General features: G+C 40.1%; 1 long non-coding RNA gene across 2 annotated transcripts in view; it reads right to left on the reverse strand.

Annotated features, from left to right (window-relative positions):
- Window positions 1-25,853, reverse strand: part of LOC115864199 (uncharacterized) — a 108,342-nt gene that overhangs the window by 55,674 nt on the left and 26,815 nt on the right. For both annotated transcript variants that reach the window (XR_011377905.1, XR_011377906.1), the window contains 2 exons: window positions 12,659-12,813; window positions 291-387 (listed from right to left, as the gene is read on the reverse strand). This is a non-coding gene — a long non-coding RNA (uncharacterized lncRNA). The remainder of the gene's footprint in view (window positions 1-290; window positions 388-12,658; window positions 12,814-25,853) is intronic.

Consider the following 25,853-nt stretch of genomic DNA (forward strand, 5'->3'; position numbering starts at 1 on the left):
TACATTTTCAGTGTTAACGTAAACAGTCCTTAAGTTGGCTGAAAGGTCAGGACAGCAGCTAATAAAATCAGCAAGTAAATTTCAAATAAAGAAATGTCCTTCCCTTGCAGAGGGAATTTTAGCTTGCCCTTTCCTTTGGTCACAGCCTGCATGAGAATGTCTTTAGATTTTTCAAAAGTGAAAGTTGGAGTAAATAAGATGTGAATATTGGAGGCTGAGACCTGCTAGATGTGTTTTTTAAACAGCTCTTTAGATGGGCGAATACGGCAGCTTGATTAAGACATGCATACCTTGATCATTTGTCATCTGCATGTCTTTAAGCCCTGAGGGGTAGTTTGTGCCAGATCCAGAAAGAAGTATGTCCCAAGAGACTGAGGACAGCACTACCTGGTAATCAAAAAAGAGAAATGAACATGGCATTGAGGAGACTGAAAGGGGTGGGCACAAAACTCATTTGTTTATCCCCTAATATAAATTTCTTCCCAGACCTCATTCATTCCTGCTATCCTTCTCCTTAGCTGGGAAAGAAATTGCATCATTTCTCTTCTTCTGGCTTTACATCTCCATTTTCATAAGGTGCCCCTTGCATTCTCATGCGTGCCAGATGTCAGCATTACCCACAGCTCTGGAACAGGCTGGGGAGAGGGGGAGGGGATCCTTATGAATCCTGGATTCATAACATTGGGAATCCAGGAAAGGATGCACATGGGCCTGGATGGAGTTTGAGAGGTTTGATCTCAGCTACTGAAGGCCCTGACCCAAGTCCAGCTCCTGCCACCCCATTCCAGGCTGGGACAGGGCTGAAATAGCTCAGCAAACCACATTCATTCATTCTAGTACAGCTGCTCCCAGTGGGTTTACGCACATCGTACTTTGATGCATTTCCTCTTTGGAAACTGGCTAAAATTCTTCTACTTTTCATTTTGTGTTCTACATTTTGTTACGTAAATTTTTTTCCATCTCCACCCACCATGATACTTACCCCAGTGCAATAACATGGTAGTCTTAATAAATACTTCATCAATTAATGTATAAATTATAGAATTTTTTGAAAAAAAGGGTTATAGCGGCATTTATTCAAAATCCTGTGTTCCACATCATTAATTAGGCTGACATAATACCATGTACTTGTTTCAGAAAGTAAACCTGCTTTCTAAGAAAAATTCATCAACACTTACAAGTTTTGAAATCAAAAAACACCCCCCTAAACTTCATTTCTCAGCCAAAATCTGTAATTTGGCAACTGGTGAAAATGAATGAATATTAGAAGTTTAATGATATAGAGAATAAAAACCAATTATAATCTTATTGTAATGACTAATTTTTGTTTATTTATTATAAAATGTTTCAATACACAAAAAAGGATGAATAACAATATAGAATATGTTGAATTCTATTCTATGTTGAATAGAATATGGGGGTCACCACCGAGCTTAAAAAATTAACTAGTACAAGCATAGTTGTAGTTCCTTGTGTACCCCTCCCAAATGCATTCCTGTCCAAACACCCACCAGAGGGAACCCTGCTTCTGAATTTGGAGGTTATCGTCCTAGAGCGTATTTTTATACTCTTATACAAATGTAAATTTCCCTAGACGATATACAGGATCATTTTGCATATTTAACACTTTGCATAAGTAGTATCCTATTGTACATGTATAATTTGTGGGCTTTTTTAACTCCATACTTCTTGGGATATATTCACTTTGATACATGCTCTAGGTTACTCACTTTTCATTGTCACATATTATTTTACTATAGGAATGTACCACAATGGAGTCATCCATTGAAAGCCTGATTTTCAAAAGAGGAGAAAGAACCTTTGTATCATGGGGAAGAAAAGAATGGTCGGATAAAACTAACCCTCCGGCTCCAGACCATGGCTTGCTTACCCTGACACTTTCCTCCCTGCTGGACAGGAATCCTATCTGTGTAAATAGCTGAGGCAAACTGTTAAAGAAACTAATGAACGGAGCGTAAGACAGGTGGTGATAGCCAAGTTCACCTGGCTAATCCCAGGCCTCTCTCTGGCGGTAATGGCCTTCTTCACTGCCTCAGGAATGCAGAGTAATAGCTGCAAGAGGCCATGCAGCAGCTAACTGGACTTGACCATGCCAAGTCACCCTTCAGAATGCAGTATGTTTCTCTAGAAAAATCTTTTATTTTATCACTTTGTTAAAATTGTGCATTTGAAGTTACGTATCCTCCAGACACCCATAGAGCATGCCTTTTTCACATCGTACACACTTCCTCAGGCCACCCAGCCTTGCTCTGTTCAGTGTTCAGTAATTGATCAAAAGGAATATCAGCTGCTTCTCAAAGACAAGCCCCAAGATGAGCAGTTTCCCTCCCTGCTAGCCTCAGATATCCCACTCTGCCTGTCTTGACAATCCAAGCAGCAAGTGGGATGATGAGAAAACAGCCATGAGCTAAAGGAGGCGCCCAGGTGAAATCTCTTCTCTGGTACCTTGGTGCCAGGTACCTACGGCCAAGGACCTGGGACTGCAGCTCCACCCTGCAGCATGTAGAGGTGCCTGGGCAAAGGAAGCGGCTGGTGGATCACACGTCTAAGAAAGTGGATTGGCGGTGATAGGAAAGACCTGGTGGGTCTGGCCCCCAAGAGTGAGAGCCTGAAATAGCCAGGTGCCTGGAGGGTAAGACCAAGACACTGACAAGGGTGGAGCCTCCTGTTGACACTCAGAGGGAGGGAGAAACCCACTGACACTAGTTAAAGGTACATCGTTAAAACAGGAGAAATGTGATGGGTGATCCAGCTGTGAGGTTGCCATGCAGATCGTTCCATCCTTTAGTTCTACATTTTCCCTTTCGGTGGCAAGATTCTGATCCATATTTGGAAAAAAAGGCTCTCATTCATGCAAAGCCCCTATTTAAAAACCAAGTAAATCTACACAATGGAATACTACTCAGCAATAAAAAGGTTCAAAATACTGTTACACAAAGCATCACGGGTGAACCTCAAAATCATGCAGACACAAAGAAGAGAGAAAGCAAAACTATATACTCTATGCTTCCATTTACATGAAGTCTGAGGACAGGCAAAACTACCTTTGATTATACATGTCAGAAATTGCTTTACGTGGGTGGGAGGGGGCGAGTAGTTGACTGGAAGGAGGAATGATGGAACTTTCGGAATGATAGGAATGTTCTATACCTTGTTTTTTCTAGTCATTATGCAGGTAACTGTGACTGTCAGTATTCATCAAACCGACCTTTAAGGCTGTGCATTTTTTATTGTGGATAAATTATAATTCAAGTTTTCAAATGGTACATGAAAGATAAATAGATACATGAAATCAAGTCAGAGATGTGTTTGGCTAAGAAAAACTTTCCATGGAAAATATGGTCTCCAAGAGAGTTACACGGGATTTCCTTAGGTAAGTCCAACTCCATCCCCCTGAAGTATTCACATCTAGATGGCTTTCTGGACCACATCATTTTAAGGTCACTCTGCCTTAGAATTTCCCTTTCCCCTTCTTTTCATATTTCTCCCTCTACTGCACTTCCCACCCTCTGAAATATACATATATGTGTACTTAATTATATTTTTGATTAATTGACTGGTTTATTGCGTGTCTTTCTCCATCTAGAATGTAAACTCCACAGGACAGGCATGTTTGTCCATTTTGCTCACTGCCGTATCCCCAGTACCACATGCAGAGCACATGGTATGCCTCAATGAATTGTTTCCGAATAAATGAATAAGTTCAAGGAAAGAAAAAAATGATTAACTGTCTATTTGGCTTTAGAGATCATCCAGTCCAAACCTGTCATTTACTGATGAGGACACTGGCACCCTGAGAGGTTGAATCACTTTCTCCATCACAAAATCATCAGAATGTGGAGACATTGCTGGTAAGAATGGAACACTCCCCAATCCTGCTTCTCTCTGTCGAGGAAGGTTGCAAACAACTCCTTGTTTGACCAAAATCATTAGTTCTTCCAGCAGCTTAACTTCCTTTCCATGCATACTTGTAATCATTCTAATTAAATGGGTCATCAAACTTCAAGAGAGACACAGTAGAAATAGGCTACTCATATTTGCCTTGAAGCTCTTACTTCCAAAATAAGTAATATAACATTGTTACTAATGTTCCTAGTAAATCTAGTGGAATGACATCACTTGAAACCTTTCTACATAAAGATAATTCAAGGTTCTGAACATTTGCTTTGTACAGAAAGCACTGTGCTCAGTTCTAAAGGGACTAATGGAGAATTCTAAGAAAAGCAAGGTACAGGAAGTACTTGGCACTATGTCACTTAGTTATTTAGGACAAAGCAAATGCTAGAGCCCAAGTGTCCAGTGCTGTTTTGCTGTATTACCAAATATGATGAAACCTTGAGCTAAGGAATGGAGATCTATGTAAGATTCCAGGAATCAAGCCGTAGTTGCCTTCCCTATATTCCTAAAATTCCATCCTTTTCCTGAAAGAGGCTGCCGTTCTTCATTTGCAAGTGCAAGTTACAGGGAGTGAACGGTTTACTTACAGTGAGAGCAACAGATCAGACAACCTCCAAGATCAAGGCCAGCAAAGACTGACAAAGATGAAAAGGAAGAAAAACAAGGAGTCCTACTCAGGAAATCTTGGCAAAGGTGAGAGGAAGTTGTTATGCTATGTCAGCACACTTTTACAAGACTCAAAAACCACCTTCTAGTGGGCTCTACAAGGATACTTCAATAGTCGTTCTTCGTGTCACTCATCCAACAAATATTTAGAGTGCCCATTAATGGAACAAGCACCTCTCAAGGTTCCACATGTACCGGCGAGAACACATTGGCACCATATTCTGACCTCTCCCCACGTCTACTACTCCACGTTCCGTCTCCTCCCATTCAAACAAACCATAGAAGTATGGTCTCAGTAGAGTTAGCTTCAGCCGCCTGCCAGCAAGGAAAGGACTTGGGTTGACCAGTACCCCGCCATCGTCAGAATAATTAATAGTCTGTTAACATGGCATTCTCCTAAACACACACACACACACACACAAATATTTGCATTTTAAAAGCTACTTCTTATTAGTCCAAATGGTCCTTTAATTGTGGAGTTTCAGGTAGATAACAAAATGAAGTCAACCTAAAGATTTGGATAGTAGAGGTAGTAGGGGAATTGACAAACAGAAGGGTATCTAGGGGTTGGTACAGCATCTCAAATGTGCTTTTCACTGCTTCTCATTACTTCTTCCTTTAATCTTCACCTGAATCCAGCATTGAAAAAAACCCAACAAATCTGCAAAGATTTTATGTGAAGGATGAGGGTAAGAATGGAGGCAAGGAAGTTCTGCCCAGTGTGAGGTAAAAGGGACAGTGATAAATGTTTGTGTGTGCATCATTTTTAGAGTGGTGGTTTTTAGATTAGAAATTAACCAAATAGACATTTTTTTAAAACTTCAGTTTTCTAGGAACTTCTTGGGGACTGAATAGCAAGTGAAGAATTTAACACCCCTCATTATGAACTGAAGGTTTGTGTCCCTTCCAAATTCATATGTTGACACTGTAATCCCCAATGCGCTGGTATCTGGAGATGGGACCTTTGGGAGGTTATTAGGGTTAGATGAGGTCATGAGTGTGGGGTCTTCATGATGGGATTAGTGGCCTTACAAGAAGTGACACTAGAGAGAGCCCTCTCTCTCTCTTTCTGTTACAAAAAAAAAGGTCATGTGAGCAAGATGGCAGCCTCCTACAAGCCAAGAGAAGAGGCCTTAGAATGAAACTCACCTTGCTGACACCTTGATCTTGGACTTCCCAGCCTTCAGAGCTGTGAAAAATAAATTTCTATTGTCTAAGCCACCCAGTCGATGGTATTTTGTTATGCATCCTGGGCTAATACACCCCTACTCTATACTCCAAAATCAGAAATAATAATTTGATATAATTCTTGATTATATCATTTACCTTCCCCCTTATTCTATCTCTCTCTCTCTCTCTCTCTCTATATATATATATATATCAAACACACACACACAGAAGCTAAGAAATCAACTATATAAATAAAATTGCTGAAATAAAGTAGATTTTAAAAATATGCTATGCATACTATATACAGCTTGAATTGAAAAGGAAATAGATCAGCATGAAGACGACGACATTTTTTCTGGTTGCTTTCAGTTGTCTTTCATGAGTTCTTCTAAAGCTCATATGAAGAAGGATGTACCAGCCTATCTTTAACACTCCCCCCTCCACTTTTTCCCCTGATTAGAATTTGCTAAAGCTACTTAAGCCCTCCCCCATATTTTGGCTGGTTCGGGTTTTTATTTTTCCTGCAGGGCTCCAGTTGTGATGCTGTCTCATGGTGAGAACCCCAGAAAGAGCTGAGATGAGTTGAGGAGCCCGGGGAGCAAGTTCAGACATTGAGGAACTCATTTATCTTCCACAGTAACCTCCCCCCACACCCCGACAATCAACTACAAACTACTTAACCCATCAAAACTCAGAGCTGACAAAGCCAGTCTCCTCCTAAGACTATAAACACCTCCACGGTCAGAGTCACAGAGCTTTTCAAGCTAACGTCCTCGTGACTGGTTTAAACTGCTAAAACCCTGACTATCTTAGATTCAGGTTTCTCACTTAAATCACTAGTCATTCTATATATAAGGTGAAAGAATTGGAACTGAAGATAAAAATAAATGAGGGGTCATAGTACCATCATGTTCACTTTTCAGGAGATTCAGACTTCTCAGTGCAATAATACTGTGATATACCTTATTTCCAAAGGCTCGGAGTGGGGATGTTAAATTTTATAATCAAGAAAATGTTTTACTTGAACAGGAATCCAAGAGTTTAAAGGAGTTCTAGAGATGCTCATGTGAATGACCTGCTACATTAACATAGTTAGGAATTCCTACACCTTTACTGCCATTGAAATATTCTGAATCAGGTGAAAAGGATTTGAATATTTTCTTCTTCACTCGCCATGTGTTTGGAATCTTAAATCACTGGTGATTGGTTATCCTTCTCCATTTTTTTTGTCAACTTCATTCAGTCACAAACATTTATTTCTGGCTAAGAGGTAGGTTTAAGAATATTGATTGCAAAATGTTTAATAATATCAAAAATTAGAAAGAACCTAATCGTTCATTATAGGGAGTTAATTAAACAAGACATGGTCCATCTGTAAGGTGGAATAGTATGCATCAGTGAAAAGAGATGAGGTAGGATTAAATGTCTTGACATGGAGAAATATGACCTTGCTATATGGCTAAGGGTGGAAGGGAAGCAGATTACAGAAATGGTATTTCTAATGGGATACTTTTAAATTAAATCATGTGCATATGTGTGTGCACATATGTATATTTCTATAAGACACTAGAAAATACACACCGACAACTTGTTAATAGCAGTTATCTCTTGGATATTACTGAGTGACATACTTTCCTATTATTTGAATTTTTTATAGTAATCTAACCCATTAATCTCTGCATAGCATAGTTGAAGTTCCTTGTCTTGGGAGCCCATGGAGGAATTACACACACCAGGACCACTTGTGACTGGGTGACACTGCATGATTGATTCTGTCTAATGAATTGTAAGCAAAAATGGCTTGCGTCGCTTCCAGGCTGGAACATTTAATTGCTGGTGCAAGATCTGCCAGAGCGCTTTCCTTCTGCCATGAAACCCTGCAATGTTTGAGAGCGCGGCTACTCCATCAGCCCAGATCCTGACATGAGAAGTTGCGGGTGGAGTGGAGCCCACAGCCAGCCCACGATGGCCATGTCATAAGAGCAAAAAATAAACTCATTATTATAAACCTTTAAAATTTGGGAAGTTTGTTGGACTTCCCTGGTGGCGCAGTGGTTAAGAATCTGCCTGCCAATGCAGGGGACATGGGTTCAATCCCTGATCCAGGAAGATCTCACATGCTGAGGAGCAACTAAGCCCGTGAGCCACAACTACTGAGCCTGCGTGCCACAGTTACTGAAGCCCTCACACCACAACTACTGAAGCCCGCAGGCCTAGAGCCTGTGCTCCTCAACTAGAGAAGCCACTGCAAAGAGAAGCCCGTGCACTGCAACAAAGAGTAGCCCCCGTTCGCCACAACTAGAGAAAGCCCACCTGCAGCATCAAAGACCCAACACAGCCAAAAATAAATAAATAAAATAAATAAATTTATTTTAAAAAATTGAGGGAAGTTTGTTAATGAAAAATGACCTGGTCTCTCTTATATGAGTACAAGTAAGTATATCTTCATTTTCTCTTTGAAATAAAGACATTGCTCTTCTGAAAAGCAGTGTGCGACTTGAAAGATGCATGTCTTGGTCCACGGAACAAACCTTGCAGTGCAGATCAGATCAACACCACAGGAGAAACCAAACACTGAGAAAATTCTAATGCCCTTCTCTGATATATGTATTTCAGAAACAAAAATACTTGGACTTGGAGGGCATTACACTAAATGAAGTAAGTCAGACAGAGATACTCTATGATATCATGTATATGTGGAACCTAAAAAATACAACAAACTAGTGAATATAACAAAAAGAAGCAGGCTCACAGATATAGAGAACAAACTAATGGCTACCAATGGGGGGGCAATATGGGGAGGGGTGAGTGGGAGGTACAAACTATTAGGTGTAAGATAGGCTCATGGATGTATTGTACAACACGTGGAATAGAGCCAATGTTTTGTAGTAAGTGTAAATGGAAAGTAACCTTTAAAGTTTGTATAATTTTTTTTTTAAATCAAAGAGGTTTAGAGTTGAAAAGGACCTTAGAGATCATTTGATCCATGTTTATTGGCCTAAGCTCAAAAAGCTAGACTTGTGCAGAATCCTCCGGGTATCATTAATCAGAAGAGAAATCCACTGTGTTGGAATAGAAAAATGCATTAGGCTACATAGTAAGTATTTAAATGTATTTGGTTAGAGGATCTGTAGAGGATTAATTACATGGTTCTATTTAACTAAGTTAGTGGAAACAGAATATATTACATTGATGGCTCTTAGGAAAGAAAACTAAGGCATAAAATATAACTTGGTGTTTCAATAGGATGTATGTTTATAAACTAGCCTCTCCTTCGATTGTGTGTGTGAGTGTGTCTGTCTGTCTGTCTGTCCTTCCCTTCCTGTCTCTCCTGTCTTTCGATGCCTCAAGCACAGGCTTAGCCAGCCAGCTTCAGCCATGGGCTAACTTGACCTTCCAGAGCCTTCATCCAAAGCAAAGGCTCCTGAATTCCTTCACCTGGACTTCGTCACAACCTCAACAATTCTTTCCTGAGTCCCTCCCCTTCCATGACTTCTTTTGAATGAGACACTTTTTTTTCCTTCCTAGGGTCCAGGCAAGGAGTGAGAAAATGTATCCTAGCCATCTGTGTTTTCTCACAGAACAATACGGGCACATTCTTTCTCTAGTGATTTGTCCTGAAACACCGGAGGCTTAAAAATTTCCTCACAATTGGCAAAATTGTAATTGGTGGGTTAACTTTGGTGTGAATGATAAAAGTCAAGTTAAGTTTGTCTTAGAAGTTTGCTCGCCGCCCCAGCACCTCTTCCTCTTCCTCTTTCCTGGAGTGTTAACCTATCCAGGCAATACCCATGGTCAATGAATCCCTGCTCGAGTATTGAGAATGGCTTTGGGTAAGACCCTGGGGATGACTTACATTTTGAAAGGTGACTCTTAAAGGTCAGAAAGTCATTAAGAACCCGTAAATTAAGCTCTCAAGTGGAATGGCAGGCAGCAGAATAATTACCTTTTAGGCTATTCTTATCCTTCTTAGGGCATCTTCAAATGTTATAATTTATGGTTAACGTTCACTGAGCGCTTACAGCATGTCAGGCACTGTTTGAATGCTTTGCATGTAGTAACTCATTTAACCTTTACAACAAACCTGGCAGGGGGTTCCCATTATTACTCGCATTTTAATGATAAGGAAAGGCACAGAGAGGTCAAATTACTTCTCCTGGGTCACACAAGGTAACTAGAAGAGCCTGGATCGAATTCTAGGTATTGTGACCACAGAGCCATGTACATAATCACTAGACTCTACTGCCTCTGAAGTCATACCTTGGTTGGCTTGGAGGGCTGATTCATCTTTTGTTTCTTATAAGAAAACTGTTTACTCCAGTGAGTTTTTACTTTGCCTCCATTTCAGATCCCTAATTATGTGTCTATTAACCCATAACAAAAATCGACTTTCTTTTTCTTAATTCATTGTACTTTTTCATGACATTTTTTGGGACTCATCATTCCTCCACCCTTGAGCCCAAACTCTGTGGGTTATCCACCCAAAGACATGTTCCCGTTTGTTCCCCATCTGGCTGAAATTCCTTTTGAAGATGGAAGTTTAGGCTTCAAAGAGATCCTTGAGCGTGTACCTTAGAGAATCTACCCATCTCTTCCTGCCAACCATATTGTACTCCTTTCATCTTACTCAGGTCCCCCAGCTACTCCCTTATCTCCACAAACCTCTCCTGAAGAAAGAACTTAGCCTGAAGCAACCAGCCCCATAAAGGAAATGGGTAGGCTTCTGAGTGGACAGCTCAAGTTGTTTTTATTCACAGCCCTTCAAAACAGGCAGGGTGAAAGCCTCATCCACCACCATTCTGCTGATGGATTGAGGAAGAAGGAGCTTGTCACAAACAGAATTAGCACTAAGTAATTTTCCCTTTCTTTATGTAAACAACCGCCTTTTAATATACAACAACCCTCGAGGTGTTCAGGTTACAGGCTTATTTTAAGATCTTTTGTTTACCTTTTGATCTTCATAGGTCATTGACATCCCATTTAGCCCTGGTGACCCTGTTTATACAATTTTGATATAAATTTAAAAGTCTTCTTGGAGATAACATTAACATTCTTGATCTCAGTCTACCACATAAGCAAACAACAGCCTTTGCTCAGCCCTGTATATAATTGTTCAAAAGCTTCTTCAATGCAGACTCCAATATTCAGAGAAAATCTGACCAAATTTGCTTTCCAAATTTTTATTCTAAGCAGGATAAGACCCCAGTTTATGTCAACTTCAATGAAATATCTTATGGGACCTTTGGTAGCATGGAGTCATAATTCTAATAAAACACCGGATAGAGTATTTTAGGTTTTAATTAACAAGAAGAGGCAGATCACTTATAGAAACACTAGGGATCTATTTCTCTACCTTAGCCTGAATTTATTTTTTTAAGTATATTTTATTTTATTTTAAGGTATTTTATTTATTTATTTATTTATTTAACTTTTATTTTTTGGCTGTGTCGGGTCTTAGTTGCGACACTCGAGATCTTCGTTGCAGCATGCGGGCTCTTTCGTTGTGGCGCACTGGCTCTTTGTTGCAGTGCACGGTTTCTCTCTAGTTGTGGCCCGGGGGCTCCAGAGCACATGGGCTCTGTAGTTGTGGTGCACCGTCTCCAGAGCGTGTGTGCTCTGTAGTTAGCGGCACGCAGACTCTCTAGTTGAGGCGTGCGGGCTTAGTTGCCCCACAGCATGTGGGATTTTAGTTCCCCGACCAGGGATCGAACCTGCGTCCCCTGCATTGGGAGGCGGATTCTTTAGCACTGGACCACCAGGGAAGTCCCACCTGAATTTAAAATGTACTTCTTGTTCACTTAAAACTCAGAAGGTAGTGTTCCTCCTAAGCTTTTTGATTCTCTACCAGGGATTGATTGGAGTAACATTTTTGGAATTGGCTTTTTTACTCTATTTTTTAAGGAGGGAAGCTCTCAGTTTCCATACTGAAAAAAAACATTTTGATAACTACTCCTTTATAAAAGCATATTAGTCTTGTGAATAATTGCAAATATTTTAAAAACCATATTTCTGATAGCCCTCTCTGCTCCCGTTAGTTCATCCTTTGAACCTCATCCTATTTTTAATGAAAAACTATTATATTCCTGGGCAAAGAATCTAATCTTGCAATACAGATAAATTAAAAGGCTTATATTATCTCTTTCTTTAGAAGTTTATCCTGAGGAAATAATTGGGCAAGTTTACAAGAAAGAGATGTACAGGGCGTTGATTTCAGCATAATCTATAAATGTAAAAAAAATGGAAACAAACTAAATGTACACCAGTAAAAAGCTATTGAGAAACATACGGTACATAAAAACAACTGCATACTTTGCAGCCATTAAAAATGATGACGTGGGGGCTTCCCTGGTGGCGCAGTGGTTGAGAGTCCGCCTACCAATGCAGGGGACACGGGTTCGAGCCCTGGTCCGGGATGATTCCACATGCTGTGGAGCAACTAAGCCCATGCACCACAACTACTGAGCCTGTGCTCTAGAGCCTGTGAGCCACAACTACTGAGCCTGTGCTCTAGAGCCTGTGAGCCACAACTACTGAGCCTGTGCTCTAGAGCCTGTGAGCCACAACTACTTAGCCTGTGCTCTAGAGCCTGTGAGCCACAACTACGGAGCCTGTGCTCTAGAGCCCGTGCTCCGCAATAAGAGAAGCCACCACAATGAGAAGCCCACGCACCGCAACGAAGAGTAGCCCCGGCTCACCGCAACTAGAGAAAGCCCACGCACAGCAACGAAGACCCAATGCAACCAAAAAAAAAAAAGAAAAGAAAAAATAGTTGTTACATTTTGTTTATGGCTAAATATGCTGTTTTAACTATTATTCTCTTTATTATCAATATGACAGTTAAACATGGTGTCTTGTTTATATTTATATAATAATAATGATGTAATAAGTTTTGTCACAGACTTACCCAATAAGAGTCCAGACGTCAGAAATCCAGGATGGGTACAGTGGCTCCATGATGCCAGTGGAGAAATGGCTTCCTTGTCTCTTTCCACCCAATCATCTTTAGCATGTTCTTGTCACCCTTGGGGTCCCAGGATGGCTGCTTTGCTTCCAGCATCTCTGTTTGAGGCAGGAAGGAGTGAAAAAGCAAAGGATAAAATGTATTTACCAGTTAGGACTGTTCTCACCCCCTGCTCACACATCCACATATTTTAAGGAGCCTTCTTGGAAGTCTCAACCAAAAACTTCCTCTTTTTTTTTTTTTTTTCCAGTGGCCAGAGCTAGGTCAGATGATCACTTCTATCAAGGAATTCAGCAGTATTTGTTTAATGTTCCCCCAATCTGGGGTTCTGTAGACAGGAATAAGAGAATAGAAAGACAAATATCATATGATATCACGTATATGCAGAATCTAAAAAAATGATACAAATGAACTTATTTACAAAACAGAAATAGACTCACAGACATAGAAAACAAATTTATGGTTACTAAAGAGGAAAGGGGGCGAGGGATAAATTAGGAGTTTGAGATTAACATATACACACTACTATATATAAAATAGGTAAACAAGGACCTGCTGTATAGCACAGGGAACTATATTCAATATCTTGTAACAGCCTATAATGGAAAGAATCTGAAAAAGAATATACATATACGCTGAATCACCTTGCTGTACACTTGAAACTAACACAACACTGTAAAGTAACTATACTTCAATTTAAATAAAAAGAGAATAGGTATTGAGAAAAAACTAGCAGACCTGCACAACTGACAAACAGTGATGATAATATGGTGATAATCATAAAATTTACTGCATGTGCTATAAGCCAGGTCAGTGAGCTTTGTACATTTCATCTTGTTTAATCTTCACTTGCAAGTCTAAGAGTTAAGTACCCTTGTTAGCACCCATTTTAAAATGAAGAAACAGACTTGTGAAGGTGGAGTACGATGTTGAAGGTCATTCAATGGTGGAAGAAGAACTTGAGTCCAGTCTATCTGACTCCAAATGTGCCTGAACTATCTTGGTTTTAGCACTGCAAGTCCCAAGTCTCCGGCCACATGTCAGTCCTGGAACAGTGAGGTCACCCACTGGAGCCCAAGCAGTATTAGGGCAGCAGTTCACTCAAAGTTTGTTAAATGGTTAATTTAATGAATATTGTTTTTTTATTTTTCATAAATGTTAAAGACTTGAAATATATTAAGGATACAGCCTTTCGTAGTATATATATTTTTCTTTTCTCTTGTCATTTTTACAACTCTTTTGGATATACAGATATTTTAAAGTTTTCTGTGTCAAATCTATCTACTTTCCTTTATGCTTTCTTCCTTTGCTTTTATGTTAAGATATTCTTCCCTACCCTACACACCAAAAGTTATATTTTCTTCTGGTTCTTTTATAGTTTATATTGTAATTCAAATTGGGGATATGAAGGAATGGGAAAGACTTTCATGCACATTTTCCAGGTTTGGGTGAGTGTTTCAGAACTGTAAGTGTGTATGTTTGAAATGTTCATCTCAGGAACTGATTTAAAATCCATAACTTAAGGGAATGAAACTCTTTCCAATACATTTCCAATGTGCGGTGCACGTGTATCTGCTCTGCAATCGGCAATCATGTCAAAATGTGTCAGCTCATTTCATATTCTTTTTAACTATCCTTTGATTAAGGGAGTGCTTTATCAACTTATGTAAGCCTGCAGTCAAATCTACCTCAAATTATTAGCACCTGGTGAGAAATGTCCTTCCCATTCTAACCCCCAGTTCATCATGTCTTATTTGTAATTCACTTGATGATTCTGATATATCGTTAGAAATACTATATGTGATTAAGTCTTTACACTGAAACTTCGTTCTTATAATAACGGCAGAAAATGTGGATTGCATGCTGTGTTCCTGATACAGATGCGTGGATCCAGACCAAGCAGGTGTAGTGCTAGCCTGAGATGATAAATCACCAGCCTCAAATGTCTTTATGTTGGGAAACATGATGTCATTAATGCTTTTCTTGCACCATTGGGTCTAACTTAGTTTTCTAGCCAATGGAATGGGAAAATATTTGTGAATTCACTGTTATTGAACAGTGACAATAGGAACTATTTTATCAGAAAACAAAATTAATGTTCTAGTCCAGGCATTGGCAAATTTTTGGAAAGAGCCAGATGGTAAATATTTCAGGTTTTGCTGGTCATAGGATCTCAGTTGCAACTACTCCCTGCTGCCTTTGTAGCAGCCCTAGACAGAACATAAACAAATGGGCGTGGCTGTGTTCCAATCACGCTTTTCTTACAAAAGTAGCTGGTTTGCATGATTTGGCCCCTGGGTTGTAGTTTTCCAACTGCTGTATAGTAAGACATTTCATTCCCTCACAACTGAGTATTTCTTATTTGAAAGGTGGATATTACTGCTGTCCTGGAATATATTAAACAAGTGCTCTTATTATTGGTACTTTAAGACTTTGACTTCAATGTCTTAAGGTTAAATTGGAAAACCCTTTGAAAATTCTTTGAAGAATCATGATGTAAACGTGGAGTTGTTTGTGAGGATAGGTTATATCAATCTCAAACAAAAAGTTAGTGTCTCAAAGCTTCTTTTATATTAGTGGCTTATAACTTTCTTCCTAAACAAAAATTTTTACCTCTGCCAGAGAGCTGGACTCAGCACTTAATTCCAGTGGGGTCCAGGCTTCGATAGAGGGAAGCATATGGGTACCATACATTTGGTAAAGTATGTCTCTATGTAATCACAAAAATTGAATACCTCCAGAGCTCTAAATTACAAATTTGGCTGGTTTGCTTTAATGCACAGTTTCTATAATACATCACAAAGGTGGTAAATACAAGACTCATCCTCAGTATCATTGCTTCATGCTTCAGTAAATCAGGATGACTGACTTTTGCTTTTATTTTGACCTGATTTGTTATTAATCATATTTCCAAGCTAAATATAATTTTGGGGGGTAGATTTTATATATATATGTCAAAATATATGTATATTTTGAGGGGGTAGGTAATATACATATGCATGTATGTATACATATGTGTACATATATATTTAATATACACATATACATATTTTAAATATACATATATATATTCTTTAAAATCAGTCTTTTACAGACTCCCAAATATCCATGAATATTTATTCCTGCCAAATTTCAATGCTATCAGTGCTTAAAGGAGGTTGGATTTCATACTTTGAAAAATTTCCCAGTCTGTGATAGGTCTTTTGTTGTTATTGTTCCTGTATTTTGTTTGTTTTTATACTCTTGGAAGGCACTTTGTTATTCTTTGGTGGTTGGCTTATTTTTGGAGACATTCCCAAAGTAACTGGAGATAACATATAATGAGTAAGGTAGATGTTCAAGTTGGGGATGTATCTTTGTTCAAAAATAAGATGTAAAAAAAAAAAAAAAGATGTAATGTTAAAGTAACGGGACTGGGGAAGATGGCGGAAGAGTAAGACGCGGAGATCACCTTCCTCCCCACAGATACACCAGAAATACATCTACACATGGAACAACTCCTACAGAACACCTACTGAACGCTGGCAGAAGACCTCTGACCTCCCAAAAGGCAAGAAACCCCCCACGTACCTGGATAGGGCAAAAGAAAAAAAATAAACAGAGACAAAAGGATAGGGACGGGTCCTGCACCAGCGGGAGGGAGCTGTGAAGGAGGAAAAGTGTCCACACACTAGGAAGCCCCTTCGCGGGCGGAGACTGCGGGTGGCGGAGTGGGGGAGCTTCGGGGCCGCGGAGGAGAGCACAGCAACAGGGGTGCGGAGGGCAAAGCGGAGAGATTCAACCACAGAGGATCAGGGCCGACCGGCACTCACCAGGCCAAGAGGCTTGTCTGCTCACCCGCCGGGGCGGGCGGGGCTGGGAGCTGAGGCTCCGGCTTCAGTCGGAGCGCGGGAGAGGACCGGGGTTGGCGGCGTGAACACAGACTGCAGGGGGTTAGTGCGCCACGGCTAGCCGGGAGGGAGTCCAGGGAAAAAGTCTGGACCTGCCGAAGAGGCAAGAGACTTTTTCTTCCCTCTTTACTTCCTGGTGCGCGCGGAGAGGGGATTAAGAACGCTGCTTAAAGGAGCTCCAGAGACGGACGCGAGCCGCGGCTAAAAGCGCGGACCCCAGAGACGGGCATGAGACGCTAAGGCTGCTGCTGCCGCCACCCAGAAGCCTGTGTGCGAGCACAGCTCACTATGCACACCCACCTTCCGGGGAGCCTGTGCAGCCCGCCACTGCCAGGGTCACTGGAGCCAGGGTCAACTCCTCCGGGAGAACGCATGGCGCGCCTCAGGCTAGCAGCGTCACACCGGCCTCTGCCGCCGCAGGCCCGCCCCGCACTCCGTGCCCCTCCCACCCCCGGCCTGAGTGAGCCAGAGCCTCCGAATCAGCGGCCCCTTTAAACCCCGTTCTGCTTGAGCAAAGAACAGACGCCGTCCGGCGACCTACACGCACAGGCGGGGCCAAATCCAAAGCTGAGCCCCTGGGAGCTGTGAGAACAAAGAAGAGAAAGGGAAATCTCTCCCAGTAGCCTCCGAAGCAGCGGATTAAAGCTCCACAATCAACTTGATGTACCCTGCATCTGTGGAATACCTGAATAGACAACGAATCATCCCAAATTAAGGAGCGGTGTGGATGAAAGGATCTTGGTGCTGCAGCCAGGAGTTAGTGCTGTGCCTCTGAGGTGGGAGAGCCAACTTCAGGACACTGGTCCACAAGAGGCCTCCCAGCTGCACATAATATCAAACAGCGAAAATCTCCCAGAGATCTCCATCTCAACGCCAGCACCCAGCTTCACTCAACGACCAGCAAGCTACAGTGCTGGACATCCTATGCCAAACAACCAGCAAGACAGGAACACAAACCCACCCATTAGCAGAGAGGCTGCCCAAAATCATAATAAGTCTACAGACACCCGAAAACACACCACCAGACGTGGACCTGCCCACCAGAAAGACAAGATCCAGCCTCCTCCACCAGAACACAGGCACTAGTACCCTCCACCAGGAAGCCTACACAACCCACTGAACCAACCTTAGCCACTGGAGACAGACACTAAAAACAACAGGAACTACGAACCTTCAGCCTGCAAAAAGGAGACCCCAAACACAGTAAGATAAGCAAAATGAAAACACAGAAAAATACACAGCAGATGAAGGAGCAAGATAAAAACCCACCAGACCTAACAAATGAAGAGGAAATAGGCAGTCTACCTGAAAAAGAATTCAGAATAATGATAGTAAAGATGATCCAAAAACTTGGAAATACAATAGACAAAATGCAAGAAACATTTAACAAGGACCTAGAAGAACTAAAGATGAAACAAACAGTGATGAACAACACAATAAATGAAATGAAAAATACTCTAGATGGGATCAATAGCAGAATAACTGAGGCAGAAGAACGGATAAGTGACCGGGAAGATAAAATAGTGGAAATAACTAATGCAGAGCAGAATAAAGAAAAGGGAATGAAAAGAACTGAGGACAGTCTCAGAGACCTCTGGGACAACATTAAACGCACCAACATTCGAATTATAGGGGTTCCAGAAGAAGAGAAAAAGAAAGGGACTGAGAAAATATTTGAAGAGATTACAGTTGAAAACTTCCCTAATATGGGAAAGGAAATAGTTAATCAAGTCCAGGAAGCACAGAGAGTCCCATACAGGATAAATCCAAGGAGAAATAGGCCAAGACACATATTAATCAAACTGTCAAAAATTAAATACAAAGAAAGCATATTAAAAGCAGCAAGGGAAAAACAACAAATAACACATAAGGGAATCCCCATAAGGTTAACAGCTGATCTTTCAGCAGAAACTCTGCAAGCCAGAAGGAAGTGGCAGGACATGTTGAAAGTGATGAAGGAGAAAAACCTGCAACCAAGATTACTCTACCCTGCAACGATCTCATTCAGATTTGATGGAGAAATTAAAACCTTTACAGACAAGCAAAAGCTGAGAGAGTTCAGCACCACCAAACCAGCTCTACAACAACTGCTAAAGGAACTTCTCTAGGCAAGAAACACAAAAGAAGGAAAAGACCTACAATAACGAACCCAAAACAATTAAGAAAATTGGAATGGGAACATACATATCGATAATTACCTTAAATGTAAGTGGACTAAATGCTCCCACCAAAAGACACAGATTGGCTGAATGGATACAAAAACAAGACCCATATATTTGCTGTCTACAAGAGACCCACTTCAGACCTAGAGACACATACAGACTGAACCTAAGGGGATGGAAAAAGGTATTTCATGCAATGGAAACCAAAAGAAAGCTGGAGTAGCAATTCTCGTATCAGACAAAATAGACTTTAAAATAAAGAATATTAGAAGAGACAAAGAAGGACACTACACAATGATCAAGGGAGCAATCCAAGAAGAAGATATAACAATTGTAAATATTTATGCACCCAACATAGGTGCACCTCAATACATAAGGCAAATACTAACAGCCATAAAAGGGGAAATCGACAGTAACACATTCATAGTAGGGGACTTTAACACCCCACTTTCACCAATGGACAGATCATCCAAAATGAAAATAAATAAGGAAACACAAACTTTAAATGATACATTAAACAAGATGGACTTAATTGATATTTATAGGACATTCCATCCAAAAACAACAGAATACACATTTTTCTCAAGTGCTCATGGAACATTCTCCAGGATAAATTATATCTTGGGTCACAAATCAAGCCTTGGTAAATTTAAGAAAATTGAAATTGTATCAAGTATCTTTTCCGACCACAACGCTATGAGACTAGATATCAATTACGGGAAAAGATCTGTAAAAAATACAAACACGTGGAGGCTAAACAATACACTACTTAATAACGAAGTGATCACTGAAGAAATCAAAGAGGAAATCAAAAAATACCTAGAAACAAATGACAATGGAGACACGATGACTCAAAATCTATGGGATGCAGCAAAAGCAGTTCTAAGAGGGAAGTTTATAGCAATACAATCCTACCTTAAGAAACAGGAAACATCTCAAATAAACAACCTAACCTTGCACCTAAAGCAATTAGAGAAAGAAGAACAAAAAAACCCCAAAGTTAGCAGAAGGAAAGAAATCATAAAAATCAGATCAGAAATAAATGAAAAAGAAATGAAGGAAACGATAGCAAAGATCAATAAAACTAAAAGATGGTTCTTTGAAAGGATAAACAAAATTGATAAACCATTAGCCAGACTCATCAAGAAAAAAAGGGAGAAGGATGAAATCAATAGAATTAGAAATGAAAAAGGAGAAGTAACAACTGACACTGCAGAAATACCAAAGATCATGAGAGATTACTACACGCAACTCTATGCCAATAAAATGGACAACCTGGAAGAAATGGACAAATTCTTAGAAAGGCACAACCTGCCAAGACTGAATCAGGAAGAAATAGAAAATATGAACAGACCAATCACAAGCACTGAAATTGAAACTGTGATTAAGAATCTTCCAACAAGCAAAAGCCCAGGACCAGATGGCTTCTCAGGCGAATTCTATCAAACATTTAGAGAAGAGCTAACACCTATCCTTCTCAAACTCTTCCAAAATATAGCAGAGGGAGGAACACTCCCAAACTCATTCTACGAGGCCACCATCACCCTGATACCAAAACCAGACAAGGATGTCACAAAGAAAGAAAACTACAGGCCAATATCACCAATGAACATAGATGCAAAAATCCTCAACAAAATACTAGCAAACAGAACCCAACAGCACATTAAACGGATCATACACCATGATCAAGTGGGGTTTATTCCAGGAATGCATGGATTTTTCAATATATGCAAATCAGTCAACGTGATACACCATATTAACAAATTGAAGGAGAAAAACCACATGATCATCTCAATAGATGCAGAGAAAGCTTTCAACAAAATTCAACACCCATTTATGATAAAAACCCTGCAGAAAGTAGGCATAGAGGGAACTTTCCTCAACATAATAAAGGCCATATATGACAAACCCACAGCCAACATCGTCCTCAATGGTGAACAACTGAAAGCATTTCCACTAAGATCAGGAACAAGACAAGGTTGCCCACTCTCACCACTCTTATTCAATATAGTTTTGGAAGTTTTAGCCACAGCAATCAGAGAAGAAAAGGAAATAAAAGGAATCCAAATCGGAAAAGAAGAAGTAAAGCTGTCACTGTTTGCAGATGACATGATACTTATACATAGAGAATCCTAAAGATGCTACCAGAAAACTACTAGAGCTAATCAATGAATTTGGTAAAGTAGCAGGATGCAAAATTAATGCACAGAAATCTCTGGCATTCCTATACACTATGAAAAATCTGAAAGTGAAATCAAGAAAACACTCCCATTTACCATTGCAACAAAAAGAATAAAATATCTAGGAATAAACCTACCTAAGGAGACAAAAGACCTGTATGCAGAAAATTATAAGACACTGATGAAAGAAATTAAAGATGATACAAATAGATGGAGAGATATACCATGTTCTTGGATTGGAATAATCAACATTGTGAAAATGACTCTACTACCCAAAGCAATCTACAGATTGAATGCAATCCCTATCAAACTACCACTGGCATTTTTCACAGAACTAGAACAAAAAATTTCACAATTGTATGGAAACACAAAAGACCCCGAATAGCCAAAGCAATCTTGAGAACGAAAAACGGAGCTGGAGGAATCAGGCTTCCTGACTTCAGACTATACTACAAAGCTACAGTAATCAAGACAGTATGGTACTGGCACAAAAACAGAAATATAGATCAATGGAACAGGATAGAAAGCCCAGAGATAAACCCACACACATATGGTCACCTTATCTTTGATAAAGGAGGCAGGAATGTACAGTGGAGAAAGGACAGCCTCTTCAATAAGTGGTGCTGGGAAAACTGGACAGCTACATGTAAAAGTATGAGATTGGATCACTCCCTAACACCATGCACAAAGATAAGCTCAAGGTGGATTAAAGACCTAAATGTAAGGCCAGATACTATCAAACTCTTAGAGGAAAACATAGGCAGAACACTCTATGACATAAATCACAGCAAGGTCCTTTTTGACCCACCTCCTAGAGAAATGGGAAGAAAACCAAAAATAAACAAATGGGACCTAATGAAACTTAAAAGCTTTTGCGCAGCAAAGGAAACCATAAACAAGACCAAAAGACAACCCTCAGAATGGGAGAAAATATTTGCAAATGAAGCAACTGACAAAGGATTAATCTCCAAAATTTATAAGCAGCTCATTCAGCTCAATAACAAAAAAACAAACAACCCAATCCAAAAATGGGCAGAAGACCTAAATAGACATTTCTCCAAAGAAGATATACAGACTGCCAACAAACACATGAAAGAATGCTCAACATCACTAATCATTAGAGAAATGCAAATCAAAACTACAATGAGATATCATCTCACACCAGTCAGAATGGCCATCATCAAAAAATCTAGAAACAATAAATGCTGGAGAGGGTGTGGAGAAAAGGGAACCCTCTTGCACTGTTGGTGGGAATGTAAATTGATACAGCCACTGTGGAAAACAGTATGGAGGTTCCTTAAAAAACTACAAATAGAACTACCATATGACCCAGCAATCCCACTACTGGGCATATACCCTGAGAAAACCATAATTCAAAAAGAGTCATGTACCAAAATGTTCATTGCAGCTCTATTTACAATAGCCCAGAGACGGAAACAACATAAGTGTCCATCATCGGATGACTGGATAAAGAAGATGTGGCACATATATACAAGGAATATTACTCAGCCATAAAAAGGAACGAAATTGAGCTGTTTGTAATGAGGTGGATAGACCTAGAGGCTGTCATACAGAGTGAAGTAAGTCAGAAAGAGAGAGACAAATACCGTATGCTAACACATATATATGGAATTTAAGAAAAAAAAAATGTCATGAAAAACCTAGGGGTGAAACAGGAATAAAGACACAGACTTACTAGAGAATGGACTTGAGGCTATGGGGAGGGGGAAGGGTAAGCTGTGACAAAGCGAGAGAGAGGCATGGACATATATACACTACCAAACGTAAGGTAGATAGCTAGTGGGAAGCAGCCGCATAGCACAGGGAGATCAGCTCGGTGCTTTGTGACCGCCTGGAGGGGTGGGATAGGGAGGGTGGGAGGGAGGGAGACGCAAGCGGGAAGAGATATGGGGACATATGTATATATATAACTGATTCATTTTGTTGTGAAGCTGAAACTAACATACCATTGTAAAGCAATTATACTCCAATAAAGATGTTAAAATGAAAAAAATAAAATAATAAAAAAATAAATACTAATAAATTAATAAATAAATAAATAAAAATAAACAAGTGGGACCTAATGAAACTTCAAAGCTTTTTCACAGTAAAGGAAACCATAAACAAGACCAAAAGACAACCCTCAGAATGGGAGAAAATATTTGCTAATGAAGCAACTGACAAAGGATTAATCTCCAAGATTTACAAGCAGCTCTTGCAGCTCAATAACAAAAAAAACAAACAACCCAATCCTAAAATGGGCAGAAGACCTAAATAGACATTTATCCAAAGAAGATACACAGTCTGCCAAGAAACACATGAAAGAATGCTCAACATCATTAATAATCAAAGAAATGCAAATCAAAACTACAATGAGATATCGTCTCACACTGGTCAGAATGGCCATCATCAAAAAATCTAGAAATAATAAATGCTGGAGATGGTGTGGAGAAAAGGGATCCCTCTTGCACTGTTGGTGGGAATGTAAATTGATACAGCCACTGTGGAAAACAGTATGGAGGTTCCTTAAAAAACTACAAATAGAACTACCATATGACCCAGCAATCCCACTACTGGGCATATACCCTGAGAAAACCATAATTCAAAAAGAGTCATGTACCAAAATGTTCATTGCAGCTCTATTTACAATAGCCAGGACATGGAAGCAACCTAAGTGTCCATCAACAGATGAATGGATAAAGAAGAAGTGGCACATATATACAATTGAATATTACTCAGCCTTAAAAAGAAACGAAATTGAGATATTTGTAGTGAGATGGTTGGGCCTAGAGTCTGTCATACAGAGAGAATACGCGGGCCTCTCACTGTTGTGGCCTCTCCTGTTGCGGAGCACAGGCTCTGGACGCGCAGGCTCAGCAGCCATGGCTCACGGGCCCAGCCGCTCCGCGGCATGTGGGATCTTCCTGGACCGGGGCACGAACCCATGTCCCCTGCATCGGCAGGCGGACTCTCAACCACTGCGCCACCAGGGAAGCCCCTGAATGCCTTTTATGTTTCCTGTTCATTTTGGATGGAAGCAGGAGGAATGAGACTGAGTCATCCTTTAAGTCAGCCCCCTAAGAATAGAGGATTTACTACTAGAGATTGCATAGTTGCAATCTTCAACTGTGTGCATATTATAGGAGGTGAAGGATGGCTTTAACTACAGTTCCAAAAACACGGGAGATGACCCAGAGTCCAAAGCCGAAACAAGGAGATGGGAAGTCTGAAACACGAGGAGTCTTATTAAACCAATCAATCAAGAAATATTTATAAAGGGTTAAAATGTGTCTAGTGCTGTATTAGGCAAGAAAAGATCAAACCTCAAGGAAAAGGGGAAAATAATAAATACTTGAAGAGGCAGCACATTATATTATATAAGAATACAAAAGTAAAATTAGTCTCACAAAAGGGAACGAAAGAGCAAGCAGAATACAACTAAAACTAGAAGTTAAAAAAAAATTAGAAAAATAATTGGAAAAGAGAATTAGCTATAAAGGGCTGGTCAAATAACAGTAATGAATAATTTTTCTAAAAAGCAGTTAAGAAAGAGAGTCCCAGCTGTTCTAGGAGAGCAGGGGAGAAGTGAAGTAACAAGACCAAGTCTAAAATATCATATGATGTCGCTTATATGTGGAATCTTAAAAAAAATACAAATGAGCTTATTTACAAAACAGAACTAGACCCACAGACATAGAAAGCAAACTTATGGTTACCAAAAGGGAAGGGGGAGTATAAATTAGGAGTTTGGGATTAACATATATACACTCCTATATAGAAAATAGATAACTAACAAGGACCTACTATATAGCACAGGGAACTATACTCAATAGTTTGTAATAACCTATAAGGGAAAAGAATCTGAAAAAGAATAGATATATACATATAGATGTATAACCGAATCACTGTGCTATACATCTGAAACTAACACAACACTGTAAATCAACTATACTTCCATAAGAAAAAAAGACCAAGTATAAGCTCATCTAACGTCAGCTCTAGGGGAGACCTCAGGAACCTCAGCCCCTGCTTCCTCCAGGAAGAAAAGCAAGTGTCCTGTTGTCAGGTCACATGAAAAAGCAGAACTTAGAGTAGCACCCATGTCTTGGACTCCCCTGCTGCCACTTGCAGTCCAACTCCAGCTCAAGGTCTCAAAGCAAAAGAGAGAAATCATGAAAGCCATGGCCATAAAGAGGAGAAACGGGCTTGAGAACAGAAAGAGAAGATTGAAGAGAAGACACAGTAGCAAAATATCGTTAGTGTGGCCTGAATTCCAGGAGGTCCAGCCAAGCAGAAAGAGAGGCTGTGCATTTACTTTCCACGTGCCAAATAATTATTTGAGTTTGAAAATGCCCATTTACCTAGGACGCTTGACTTGACTGAATGTCTCTGGGCCCTTTATAGCACCTACTTTTTCTCATTTCAGAAGCACTGAAATACAATTTGAGAAACACTTTAGCACACCCGACCTTTTTCAAATCTCCCAGACAAACTCCAAACTCACCAGCTTTCTCCATCTCAGGAGTGTGAAATCTTATTTTCCAGTTCTCTGCTCAAATTTAACAAGCCACCTCCTACTTAACCTTCTTCTGTGAAACCTGAAAGCACCAGACAATTGTACACCCAACCCTTGCTCCTCTGATCCCCCCAACTCTCCCCATCAGGAGTCCTTAGAGCCACAATTTCAAATCTCTGATAATAGCCCTCGGCGACCCGGAGTGTAACTTAAGGCTTCACTTATGTCTTTGCACCTTAAATACAAAAGAACATGCCCTCACCAAAAAAAAGAAAAAAAGCATCTTTCTACCCATCTTCCCACCCGTTGACTTTAAGACAGAAGCATTTAGACATCATTTAATGATCTCCAAACTATCAAAGACTGATTAAATGAATCTATGTGGAGACT

This window comes from Globicephala melas, chromosome 12, assembly GCF_963455315.2.
Source record: "Globicephala melas chromosome 12, mGloMel1.2, whole genome shotgun sequence".
NCBI classification, from domain to species: domain Eukaryota; kingdom Metazoa; phylum Chordata; class Mammalia; order Artiodactyla; family Delphinidae; genus Globicephala; species Globicephala melas.